This window comes from Hordeum vulgare, chromosome 2H (assembly GCF_904849725.1).
Source record: "Hordeum vulgare subsp. vulgare chromosome 2H, MorexV3_pseudomolecules_assembly, whole genome shotgun sequence".
Classification (NCBI taxonomy): domain Eukaryota; kingdom Viridiplantae; phylum Streptophyta; class Magnoliopsida; order Poales; family Poaceae; genus Hordeum; species Hordeum vulgare.
Genome location: NC_058519.1, coordinates 470,846,441 through 470,859,149, shown reverse-complemented (window position 1 = coordinate 470,859,149; position 12,709 = coordinate 470,846,441).

Here is a 12,709-nt window from a genome sequence, read left to right as displayed (position 1 = left end):
ACCTCACGGCTTAAACTGTATCCCCTTGATTGCCAATTTGGCATGCATGCATGCATGCATGACGCCTGTTGCGCAGGCTGCCTGGCCCTATATCGATCAGACAACCAGCTGCTGATTGCCTCAGCTTGATGTCCAAGCGAAGCTCGAACATTTAACATGATTTTGGGGCATGTGTACTGGGTGTTGGTTACACTACACATGCAACTCCCAAAAGCCCAGGGTTGGACATCAACTCAGCAGCAGTGGGGCATACATGGTTGTTTAATGGTTGTTTAGGAGACCGTAAGCCTAGATTTAGGCACAAGCCACCGCGCCTCTCCCCACACAGGGAGCAACCTTTTGTTGCGTCCTGGGTTTAGTTTGTTGCTACCTGTATAATGATTTGTTTTAGGTGGCATCAAGTTGCCTTTATAACTGGATATCCTGTCGTTTCTTTCGGCTCATATATCTATCCATGCACGGATGTTCCTTTAGGCTGTCTGTCTGATCATTATCATATGAAGCAAATCATTGCTATTCCTTCCGTTTCTAATAATATGTTTTTTTAATATTTTACTATATACTACATACGGAATAAAATGAATGAATTACATTGTAAAATATGTCTATATATATATATATATATATATCCACATATATAGTTTGTGATGAATTTTTTTAAAAAGACTTATATTTAGAAAAATGAAGAGAGTACATAACTGGATTAGAGTAGTACTATTTCTTCAAAACTTGAGCTTCAATGCACACGGTTGTTGTTCATCATCGCTACTCCAAAATGGTAGATCAAACCGACGAACAGTAGTATTGCCTCGATCGTATACATGGCGCATACATACTGTATCGATTTATTCCTTCCACCCAAGACCGTTCTTCAGCGATCGGCTGTTGTTGACCCATCCATCAGTTGGAACATACTCCTACTATGCTACTACACTACAGACCTGATTCAGAAATGCCGCTCCTTCCAGGCATATAAATTCGAAGGAATTAATGTTCGATATGTCCTGCAAAGCGTCGAGTGTCCTAGTCGACTCCCATTCCTCGTAGCCCCTCCTTTAAGATGTACTGTACGTCTGTACCTATGCATATAGTATTAGGTGAGCAGTGATCATGCTCCCCTTACAGCATATCTACCCCCTCAAACTCTTTCCAAATGTTCGGACAGACCGCTCCATCATTGGCAGGTCACAAAAATTGATCCAGACATATTTTTTAAACCGGTCTCAAACGTTTAAGCTGACCGACATTCTTCATTTCCGGCTCAAATATGAGGCGGATATGGGGTAGTCCGGGCGCGACCGGCCACGTCCGTTACGTCGGACCCGATAGTCCGACCCTACCTTAAATTGCATCAAATGGATCACGCAGAACTGCCGGATCAAGTTCCTGTTTTCCTCTCTTCTTCCTTCTTGCGTCGTTCGTCTCGCACCTCCGCCGCCGCGCGCGCTCCGTCGCCTAGTAGCGTGTGCCACCCCGTCCACTCGATGAAAGGGATCATCTTTGCGTATGACGTCCTCGTCGTCTCGGAAGACACCACGGTACGTCCGTCAACTCTCTGGATGTGCCTTGTGTCGGATGTGTTCGACAGAATGTCTGATCGGATTTGTTGGTCAAATTTTTAGGAGAAACGATGGATTCCGATGCTTCCTCCGGCGAGGAGTATGGACATACGGAGCTTGATCAACTGATTCAAGATGATTTCTACGATTCATGGGATTCGGACGAAGAAGTGGCATGATGATGCTCATGAGCATGCAAGAGGAAATGGACTGGGAAGTGGATCGGAGCACATTCTTAATTTCATGGGCTCAATCAAAGGAAGAAGAGTCATCAATCGGGATAGTGTATCCGGAGCAAAGCTGTTGTAAAAGGATTACTTTAATACGGATTAAACTTTCCCGATTGATACATTTTTTCGTCGTCGTTTTTGCATGCGAAAACCATTGTTTTTGCGCTTTGTGGAGGTAGTGGAGGCACACGATGAGTAATTGAGGCTCACAAGGGATTGTTGCGGTCAACTCTCTTTCTGTGCTAAGCAGAAGTGCACGACTGCTATGAGGATACTTGCATTTGGTACTGCGGCTGATGGCGTTCGTGAGATGGTCAGGATGGGGGAGAGCACATGCATAAAAACTACTATCGGGTTTGCCTGTGTTGTGGTGGAGGTGTTTGGAGCAGAGTATCTGAGAGAGCAAATGCACATGACATGGATAAGTTGTTGGCAATTGGAGAGGCTAGAGGGTTTCCAGGAATGCTCGGATCAATCAATTGCATGCATTGATGTTAGAGCATAACTCTCCGTATGTGGTTTTGGTAATTCATGACAATCCCTATGGACTAATGGTTGCCTTAAGTTATATTCGAAGGATTTGTCCATATGCACTTCTTGAAGTACATCTGTTGGTTTCAAGGAGCTTATATGATGACCAAGGTGGTATTCAAGGTATATCCAAAGAATGGTCATAAAGACACAAGGTTGATCAAGACTAAGACAAAGAGTAAATCAAGATGATCAACACACAAAGCGTACAAGATGTACCGAGAAGGATCAAGTGACCCCGTGGTATGGTAAGCATTGTCCATAACGCTTTTTTTGTACTAACACATGGTCTTCGTGAGATTTCTATGTAGGGTTAGGTGTGTCTCCATGGGTTTTCTGTGAAGAGGAAGATCTCATTCAACCTATGAAGGATGACATCAAGTGGTGATCGTCATCAAGATTACGGTGTGCAAGTTCAAGTGGAGCACCATGAAGATATCATGGTTGAAGCTTACCGTCCATTGTGGTGGCAATGAACTTGTGAAGATGTGCTAAAGACTGTCTCACCCATAGTGAGTATGGGGGAGCAATCAAGAAAGGTGGTCCATCTTGAGGAAGCCAAGATCATCATCATCTAGCTCAAGAGGACTAGGTGCAAGGTATAGGTTTGCCCTTGATAGGTTTTTATATTTTAGGATAGATTGTCGTACTATCAAGGGGGGCTCTCAAGTGAGTAGCTTGATCGTATCGTCCGTTGAGAGTTCAAACCATTTGCATCCTTGCATCATATTTCTTGGTTCTTGTTTGGTGTTTCTCTTTGTGAGAGAGCTTATGGTTATCTTCATGACAAGCTCGAGTTCATCGAAAACGGAGTCCATATACATCTTCTATGATGTTTTTGATGTTGGAAGTTTTTGCCGGTTCGTCATTCGTAGAGGTTTTACATCTGTCGTGGGTATAAGCCTGACAGTAGATGTGTAGGGTACGAATGAGATGGGCAGAGTCCTAGCTACGGCGAGGTTGTATGAGTTCAGGCCCCTCTGCGGTGGAGGTAACAGCCCTACGTCTCAGTGCTCTCGGAGCTTGTTACCGAGTGTGATATGGAGTACAAAGATTTGCTAACCCCTTGACCAGTGGGGGAGGGCGGCTTATATAGAGTGCGCTGCCCTCCACAACGGTTCTGATTCAAGGGTGGAGTAGTGGCGATTGAATGCATACGTTACAGGTAACGTATGCTCTAAATGCTAGTAAATGCACCCAGAAACGTACAGCAGTTTCTCTCCACAGAGGTTACGACGCACCGAGTGTATCGAGTCGGTAGGCTCGGTGCTCTCCGAATGTTAGTCTCCGACTGGATGATTCTGGGCCAGTTACCGACTGGATGATGGGGGTACCTTAATACAGTCGGGGCATTCTTAAGGTCCTGTCCCTTGTGTGGGGTAGTCTTTGGGTAGGACATGTAGGGCAGGCCTATGACCCTACCCTAGGACTATGACCCCATCATTAGTCCCCGAATGGATTGGGGTTGAAACGTCGAAGCAGTGCTCTAGGTTCAGATCCGACTGGACTAGGTTCGGCTTGGGCGTTGCTTGCCTCTATCCATTTTATCTCCCCTGACCAATGCTCCGAATGGAGGTGTTTTGCGAAACAACCTATCGGGAACCGAGTGCTTTCGCGGCATCTTTTGATGCGACCGGTCAACTGACAGCGGCGGATTTTCCGGGATCTCAAATTTCGGGTTCCGCGCGCTTAGCGGGGACGACGTCAGCGCGCTCGAGTAGCGCCTGACTCCTCGATCCTCGCGCCTTCAACTCCTCCACTGATATCGCCGCGGCTGGTTGGGAAGATAAGACTCCGGGCCCGCTCGCCAGCGACCCAGTCGGTGCTCTATTTAACTCTAGGCAACGAGATCCTTCGGTTACGATCGCCGAATCCTTTGCTCTTGCCTGCCCCATCTTCCTCGCCACCTCCTGCGCCCATACACCCTTCTCTTCTCCTCCTTCTCGAGAGATCACCATCGCCGTCATGACCAAAGGTCAGACCAGCAAGATGGAGGCGAGGAAGAAGAAGAAGACCAAGGCGGCGTCTGCTCAGCGGCGGCAGCGGCCGTTGCCAGCGGGGTGGATCCAGGGAGACTTTCTCCCCTCCACGGTGACGGAGGGGGACCTGCTGGAGCTGGTAGAGCACGGCCAGCTCGTGCATAAGTCCTGGAGGCTGCCGGCGGACGACGAGGTCGAGCCGGCGCCACGGGAGGGGGAGCGCGTCTTGCTCCTCAGCCATGTTCACAGAGGTTTTTCTCTCCCCCCGCATCCCTTCTTCAAAGGCATCATGAATCATTTTGGTGCTCAACTCCATCACTTCCCTCCGAATGCCATCGCCCACCTTTCTGCCTTCATTGTTTTGTGCGAGTGCTTTATCGGTTGCCCCCCCATTGGGGTTTATTCAAACATATCTTCTCCGCCCGCTCTCAAACCATCAAACGTCTTAGTCAGTCGGATGACAAGACGCATCTCCTCCAGCTCTGCGGGGGTTTAGGGTTTCAGAAGAAGAGTCAGAGCAGCTACCCTGCTCTCGAGTTGAGCGAGTCGGTTAGGAACTGGCAGTCGACGTGGTTCTACTGCGAGGACATAGCATGTCCGAACGCGTCAACTGGACTGCCTCCATTTAGTCTAGACCGCCCTGCTCCGCCCAAACAACTCGCCCTCTCGAAAGCCGAGAAGAACGACATCCAGCCTTTGGTCGAGGCACTCGTGGATGTTGTCAGGAGGGGGGTCACCGGTATTGACCTACTGGAAGTCTTCATCGGTCGGCGAATCCAACCTCTGCAGGCCCGCCACCATGCTATGTGGCACTACACAGGGCCCGAGGATTCCACTCGGACCAACGTGGAGGGCATTCTCGAGGAGAAGGTGACCTCATGGGTGCTCCAAATCACGGGTCCCTGTGAGAACCCCAAAGGAGCCCGCCGAGTGACGCCTTACAGCGCGGACAACCCTCCACCGAATCAGGTGAGTAGCATTGGCCGAGTGTATTGAACTGTCTTGATTTCAGTCGTTTATTTATATTTCCGTGTGACGCTTAATGTTTCCGACTGAACCTCATGCAGGAGTGGACCAACTAGTCTTCCCCCATCTCGAACGGGAATCCGGAGGAGGAGGAGGAAGAAGGCAGCCAGGAGGGGAGCGTGGAGAGCGCCGAATACGTCTCCGACAGCGGGGAGTCGGAGGAGGAAGACAGTGAGGAAGAGGAAGAGGATGAAGAGCCAGATTCGCCACCTCCGCGGCCAGAGCATCGGAGTAAGCGTCGGCATGAGCATGCCGTCCCTTCAGCCCCTCCTACGTCGTCGAGTGCTCCGCCTGCTGCCCCGGCGGTACCGAGTGTTCGAGGCACCAAGAGGACCAGGGACGCAGCCGCTGAACTTGCAGGCCAGTCCTGCAGGGCGCCCAAGCCGAGTGGGCCCAAACCTAGGAAGGCTCTGCCGTGGATGAGGATGGCCATCCCCGTCACCTCCACGTAAGTGAATCTGACTTTCGGTTCTTTCTGTTGACCGAGTGAACTCCTGCTTTACAAGTCGAATGGACTTCACTCGACAGGGTTGCCACTTCTGCGACCTCGCCGGCCCGCCAAGGGGACGACCCTATGGACACGGACGACGTCGTTTCATCTCAGCCAGGTATGTTGTGGGAGAGTCGGGTATTTTATTCCTGTAGACTGCGCCATCCTTTTCTTTTTCTGAGGCGTTATGTTATTTGGCTTGTCAGGGGCGATCTGCCTGGACGAGGGTGACCAGGGGAGAGCCGACCCCGTCGTGGAGCCTGTCCTAGAGCCTGTCCTGGAGCCTATCCTTGAGGCCGCTCTTCCTGCTGCCGCCCCTGCCGCCAACGCTCCCCCGACCGAAATGCCTCCATCGACTGAAGTACCTCCACCGACTGAACCGGTGCCGGTAGGTGAGGAACCTACTGGGGCGAACCTTGGGATGTCCCAGGAACTTCCCACAATTCCCGGTTCGTCGAATGCGGAATTCAGCATTCGGTGTGTCCCAGAGGAGTAGGTGGGGGCGGCCAAGGGGGCCATGATCCAGGCGGAGCTGATGGCCGGAGAGGCCAAGAGGGCTTATGACTCCGTTGCGGCCTTGTACCGGCGGAGCTTGGAGCTGCGCGATGACATCCGAGTAAGTAGTCTAGTAAGTACTTACTTTTCTTCTGTAACCCACTGGGTGTTGTGTGCTGTTTGCAATGGGTTCACTCCGAGTGAACCCAGTGGGTGTAGTCCCCGAGACTTCTGTTGAGTGCTTGCACCGACAGTTGTCTTTATACATTTTGTCTTTTGTTTAGTTGTGTCCGTAGACAATATTTCCGAGTGCGAGTAATTATTGCAGTCGGAGCGCTCTTGCGGTAAGAGTCTCCGAGAGTAAGTTGCGCGCAGGTGGAGTAGTATTAGCCCCTGAGGCATAGGTCAAAACATGCATCTCAATAGGGCGGGCCTGCTTGAGGTGCATGCCAGTGGGGTCACTCTTAGTGAACCCACTGGGTGTAGTCCCCGAGACCGCTGTCGACTGCTTGCGTCGGCAGGGGTCTGAAGAACTTATACTGTGTATTGAGAAACTTGCTGATTACCCTTTGTTTCGTGGTGTAGAAAACTTGTGAAATGGGAACTACTTATGAAGCCATGAGGGCGGAGAGGAACCAGTATGCTGGTGAACTGGAAGCTGAAATGCTCGCCATGGCCGGCATGAAGGACGCGCTGGAAGTTCGAGAGAAGTCCTTGGAGGAGGCGCTGGAGGCAAACAGGGCGTTGGTGGCGGAGGTGGAGAGACTAAAGAAACAGAGGACTGAACTGCACAATCAAATGGTTGTCGGAACAAACGATGGACAACTCAGGAGAAGTATGTCAACGACTGGGCTGTCCAGATGATGACTCGTCTGGCAGGTAAGTCTTATGCTTTGTCGAGTGGTTGTACCGTGTGACGAACACTCGGTTTTTACCGTCTGTTTGCTCGTTTGGTGCAGATTTTTGTGGTGACGCCGAAGCTGAAGCGACGGCTGTAGAGCGGTCCATGAAGGACAATGTGCCACTCGGCGAGGACGCCAACCGGGATCTGCTTCGGGCGCATATCCGTGTAGGCAAAGTGGGTCCGTTCGTCAGCCGACTGAGAGAAGTCATCGGCCGCATTGAGAAGGAGCTTTGGCCGGAAGACGAGTCGCGGCAGGAGATGGAGACTCTGTTGGGGCGACTGGAGGAGATTCCGGACCGAGTGCAATCCTGGAAGAAATCGGCAGCGCGTTGCGGTGCTGACGTTGCGCTGTCCTTGGTCCGAGTCCATTGCAAGGAGGTGCGGGAAGATAAGCTGAAAGCATTGAAGGTCGCCAACACGAAGAAGCTTCAATTCGAAGACTTCATGGAGACGTTCCTTGAGACTGCCACCCGCATCGCTGATGGAATCGACTTGGACACTTTTGTGGAGCCCTCTAGTCCTGACGCCGGCCCAGCTGACGCGTGATCAAACTTTATCCTCGGTATGCCGAGTGTTAACCTATAAGATACTGTGACCACTTCTGTTGGCCGTCATACTTTTAGATCGGTGCGGGTAATCTTGATCCGCACTGAGTCAGCTATTGTTTTTGGACTTATGTTGTCGGAATGAAAACATTTAGTCTTTTGTTGAAATGTTGTTTCGAGTGGAACACTTAGTGCGTACTCGGAGAAGAGTAAGACTTAGGTGATTCTTGGTCACGTCTAAGTCTCCGAGTGGGACTTGTAGTACACACTCGGAGGAGATTAAGACTTAGGCGATTCAGGATCGCAGCTAAGTCGCCGAGTGTGACGTATAGTTCACGCTCGGAGGAAGTTATTACTTAGGTGATTCGTGATCACAGCTAAGTCTCCGAGTGCGACGTAAAGTGCACACTCGGAGGATGTTAATACGTAGGCGATTCGTGATCACATCTAAGTCCCCGAGTGCGGCGTGAAGTGCACACTCGGAGGAAGTTATTACTTAGGCCATGCAGTATCGCGGCTAAGTCTCCGAGTGCGACGTATAGTGCACACTCAGAGGAAGGTAGTACTTAGGTGATTCTTGATCACAGCTAAATCTCCGAGTGCGACGTAAAGTGCACACTCGGAGGATGTTAATACTTAGGCGATTCTTGATCACATCTAAGTCCCCGAGTGCGACGTGAAGTGCACACTCGGAGGAAGTTAGTACTTAGGTGATTCTTGATCACATCTAAGTCCCCGAGTGCGACGTGAAGTGCACACTCGGAGGAAGGTAGTACTTAGGTGATTCTTGATCACAGCTAAGTCTCCGAGTGCGACGTAAAGTGCACACTCGGAGGATGTTAGTACTTAGGTGATTCTTGATCACAGCTAAGTCCCCGAGTGCGATGCACAGAACACACTCGGAGGAGGTTAGTACTTAGGCGATTCAGGATCGCAGCTAAGTCCCCGAGTGCGACGCATAGAACACACTCGGAGGAGGTTAGTACTTAGGCGATTCAGGATCGCAGCTAAGTCCCCGAGTGTGTCGTATAGGGCACACTCGGCGGAAGTGAGTACTTAGGCGATGCAGGACCGCAGCTAAGTTTCCGAGTGCGACGTATAGTGCACACTCGGAGGATGTTAGTACTTAGGTGATTCTTGATCACAGCTAAGTCCCCGAGTGCGACGCATAGAACACACTCGGAGGAGGTTAGTACTTAGGCGATTCAGGATCGCAGCTAAGTCCCCGAGTGTGTCGTATAGGGCACACTCGGCGGAAGTGAGTACTTAGGCGATGGAGGACCGCAGCTAAGTTTCCGAGTGCGACGTATAGTGCACACTCGGAGGAAGGTAGTACTTAGGTGATTCTTGATCACAGCTAAGTCTCCGAGTGCGACGTAAAGTGCACACTCGGAGGATGTTAGTACTTAGGTGATTCTTGATCACATCTAAGTCCCCGAGTGCGACGTGAAGTGCACACTCGGCGGAAGTGAGTACTTAGACGATGCAGGACCGCAGCTAAGTTTTTTCGTGTGTGTGAGAACTCTGAATCTGCGCAAAACTGAATCTGCTGAATATATTATTTCTTCAAACTTGTTCGTTACACTGCTTCAGTTGACGATCACGTATAAAAACGCTTGAGGAGATCTCCGTTCCATGCACGCGGCTCGTCTGTCTCCCTCTGAATGTTGTATAGTCTGTATGCTCCGTTGTTCAGCACCTTGGAAATGATGAAAGGCCCTTCCCAGGCCGGAGCCAACTTGTGTGGTCTTTGCTGATCCACTCGGAGCACTAAATCGCCAGCTTGGAATGTGCGACTCCTGACGTGACGTGCATGAAAGCGTCGCAGATCTTGCTGGTAAATTGTTGAGCGAGTGAGTGCCATCTCGCGCTCCTCCTCTAGAAGATCGACTCCATCTTGCCTTGCTTGTTCCGCTTCGGCTTCGGAGAAGAGTTTGACTCGCGGGGCATTGTGAAGCAGGTCACTCGGAAGGACCGCTTCTGCTCCATAGACGAGGAAGAACGGCGATCGCCCCGTTGATCGGTTTGGAGTGGTGCGGAGGCCCCAAAGTGCTGAAGGTAACTCGGTGACCCATGCACCAGCAGCATGTCCTACCTCTCGCAAGAGTCGAGGCTTCAAACCTTGAAGGATAAGTCCATTCGCACGCTCAACTTGTCCATTGGATTGCGGATGTGCTACGGAAGCAAAATCCACTCGGATACCCTGGCTCGCACAGAAGCCTTTGAATCTATCCGAGTCAAAGTTTGTCCCATTGTCTGTGATTATGCTGTGAGGCACCCCGAATCTGGAAATGATGTCCCTGACAAACTTGACAGCTGTTGAGGCATCGAGTTTCTTGATGGGCTTGGTTTCTATCCATTTGGTAAACTTGTCGACTGCCACCAACAGATGTGTGTAGCCTCCCTGGCCTGTCTTGAATGGTCCGACTATGTCTAATCCCCAAACTGCAAATGGCCACACAAGTGGGATTGTCTTTAGTGCAGATGTTGGCTTGTGGGACTTGTTGGAGTAGAACTAACAGCCTTCACATCGGTCGACCATAGCTTTGGCCATTTCGTTAGCCTGCAGCCAGAAGAATCCAGCTCTGAACGCCTTGGCGACGATTGCTCTCGAAGAAGCGTGATGGCCGCAGGTTCCCGAGTGGATATCCTCTAAGATCAACTGTCCTTCCTCTGGGGAAATGCAACGTTGGAGGATGCCTGAAACACTCTCCTTGTACAATTGACCGTCAATGACAGTGAATGCCTTCGACCTGCGAACTATTTTCCGCGCTTGGACTTCATCTTCTGGAAGTTCTTGTCTCAAGATAAATGCCATGATCGGCACAGTCCAATCGGGAACGACTACCAGAATCTATGTGACCAGATCAACCACAGCAGGCACATGGACTTCAGTCGGATCTGTTGCGCTTTTGGGTTGTACTGGTTCTCCAGTGAAGGGATCTTCTTTGACTGAGGGAAGATGGAGATGCTCTAGGCAGACGTCACTCGGGACTGGTCTCCGAGTGGATCCGAGTTTCGCCAACTCATCAGCTGCCTGGTTCTTCAGTCTCGGAACATGATGAAGTTCTAGACCTTCAAACTTCTTCTCCAGCTTCCTGACTGCATTGCAGTATGTCGTCATGGTGGGGTTCCTTACGTCCCACTCTTTCATCACTTGGTTGACCACCAAGTCCGAATCGCCGTAGACCATCAGGCGACGGACGCCGAGTGAGATGGCCATGCACAATCCGTAGAGAAGAGCTTCATACTCTGCCTCGTTGTTAGAGGAATCAAAGTGTATCTGAAGCACGTACTTGAGCTTGTCACCTTTTGGCGATATGATCACAACACCAGCGCCGGATCCATTCAACATCTTAGACCCATCGAAGAACATTGTCCAATGAGCCGAGTGGATGTGAGTCGGTTGCTGTTGTTCTACCCATTCTGCTATAAAGTCAGCCAGGGCTTGAGACTTAATAGCTTTCTTGGCCTCGAACTTGATGTCGCAGCACAGCATCTCCATCGCCCACTTCGCCACTCGGCCCGATGCGTACCGATTGTGGAGAATTTCCGACAACGAAGCATCAGAAACGACAGATACCGAGTGGTCTTGGAAATAATGGGCCACCTTCTTCGCAGTCAAATAGATCCCATAGATAAGCTTTTGATAATGGGGATACCTCTGCTTGGAAGGGGTCAGGACTTCGGAGACGTAGTACACTGGCCGCTGAACTTTGTATGCTTTACCTTCTTCTTCTCGCTCGACTGTAAGAACAGTACTGACGACTTGATTTGTAGCCGCGATATATAGAAGAAGGGACTCTTTACTGAGCGGAGTAGTAAGAACCGGCTGGGTGGAAAGTAGGACTTTGAGGTCGTCGAATGCGACTTGGGCTTCGTCTGTCCACTCGAAGGTATCTGACTTCTTCATGAGTCGGTACAGAGGAAGTGCTTTTTCGCCGAGTCGACTGATGAACCTGCTCAAAGCCGCTAGGCAACCTGTGAGCCGTTGAACATCATGTATTCTGACCGGCCTATCCATTCGGACGATGGTCCCGATCTTTTCGGGGATAACATCGATTCCTCGTTCGGAAACGAAGAAACCGAGTAACTTTCCGCTGGGAACACCGAATGAACACTTGGCTGGGTTCAGCTTGATATCGTACCTACGAAGGTTGGCGAATGTTTCTGCCAAGTCAGTGAGCAGGTCGGAACCTTTGCGTGACTTGACTACGATATCGTCCATGTATGCCTCCACATTGCGACCGATCTGGTCGAGGAGACATTTTTGGATCATGCGCATAAAGGTAGCTCCTGCATTCTTCAGACCGAAAGGCATAGTGATGTAGCAGAAGCACCCAAACGGGGTGATGAAGGCTGTTTTCAACTCATCGGGACCATACAGACGGATCTGATGATAACCTGAGTAGGCATCAAGGAATGACAAACGCTCGCATCCCGCAGTCGAATCGACAATTTGATCTATGCGGGGGAGCGGAAAATGGTCTTTCGGGCAGACCTTATTGAGGTGCTTGAAATCAATGCACATTCGGAGTGATTTGTCCTTCTTGGGCACCATGACGACATTGGCGATCCACTCGGAGTGGTGAACCTCGCGAATGAAGTTGGCAGCCAGCAGCTTGGCCACCTCTTCTCCGATTGCCTTCCTCTTGTGCGCGGCGGACCGACGCAGGCGCTCTCGGACGGGCCGAGCGACGGGATCCACATGCAGTCGGTGCTCAGCCAACTCCCTGGGAACACCTGGCATGTCAGAAGGCTTCCATGCGAAGATGTCCCAGTTCTCTCGGAGGAATTGGGTGAGCTCGGCTTCCTATTTAGGATCGAGGGTGGTGGAGATGTTCGTCGGGGCGGCAGACTCGTCCGTCGGGTGGATGCTGATTTTCTTCGTCTCTCCCGCCGACTGGAACGCGGACTCAGAAGCTGGTTTCTTCGAGCGCATCAGGTCGG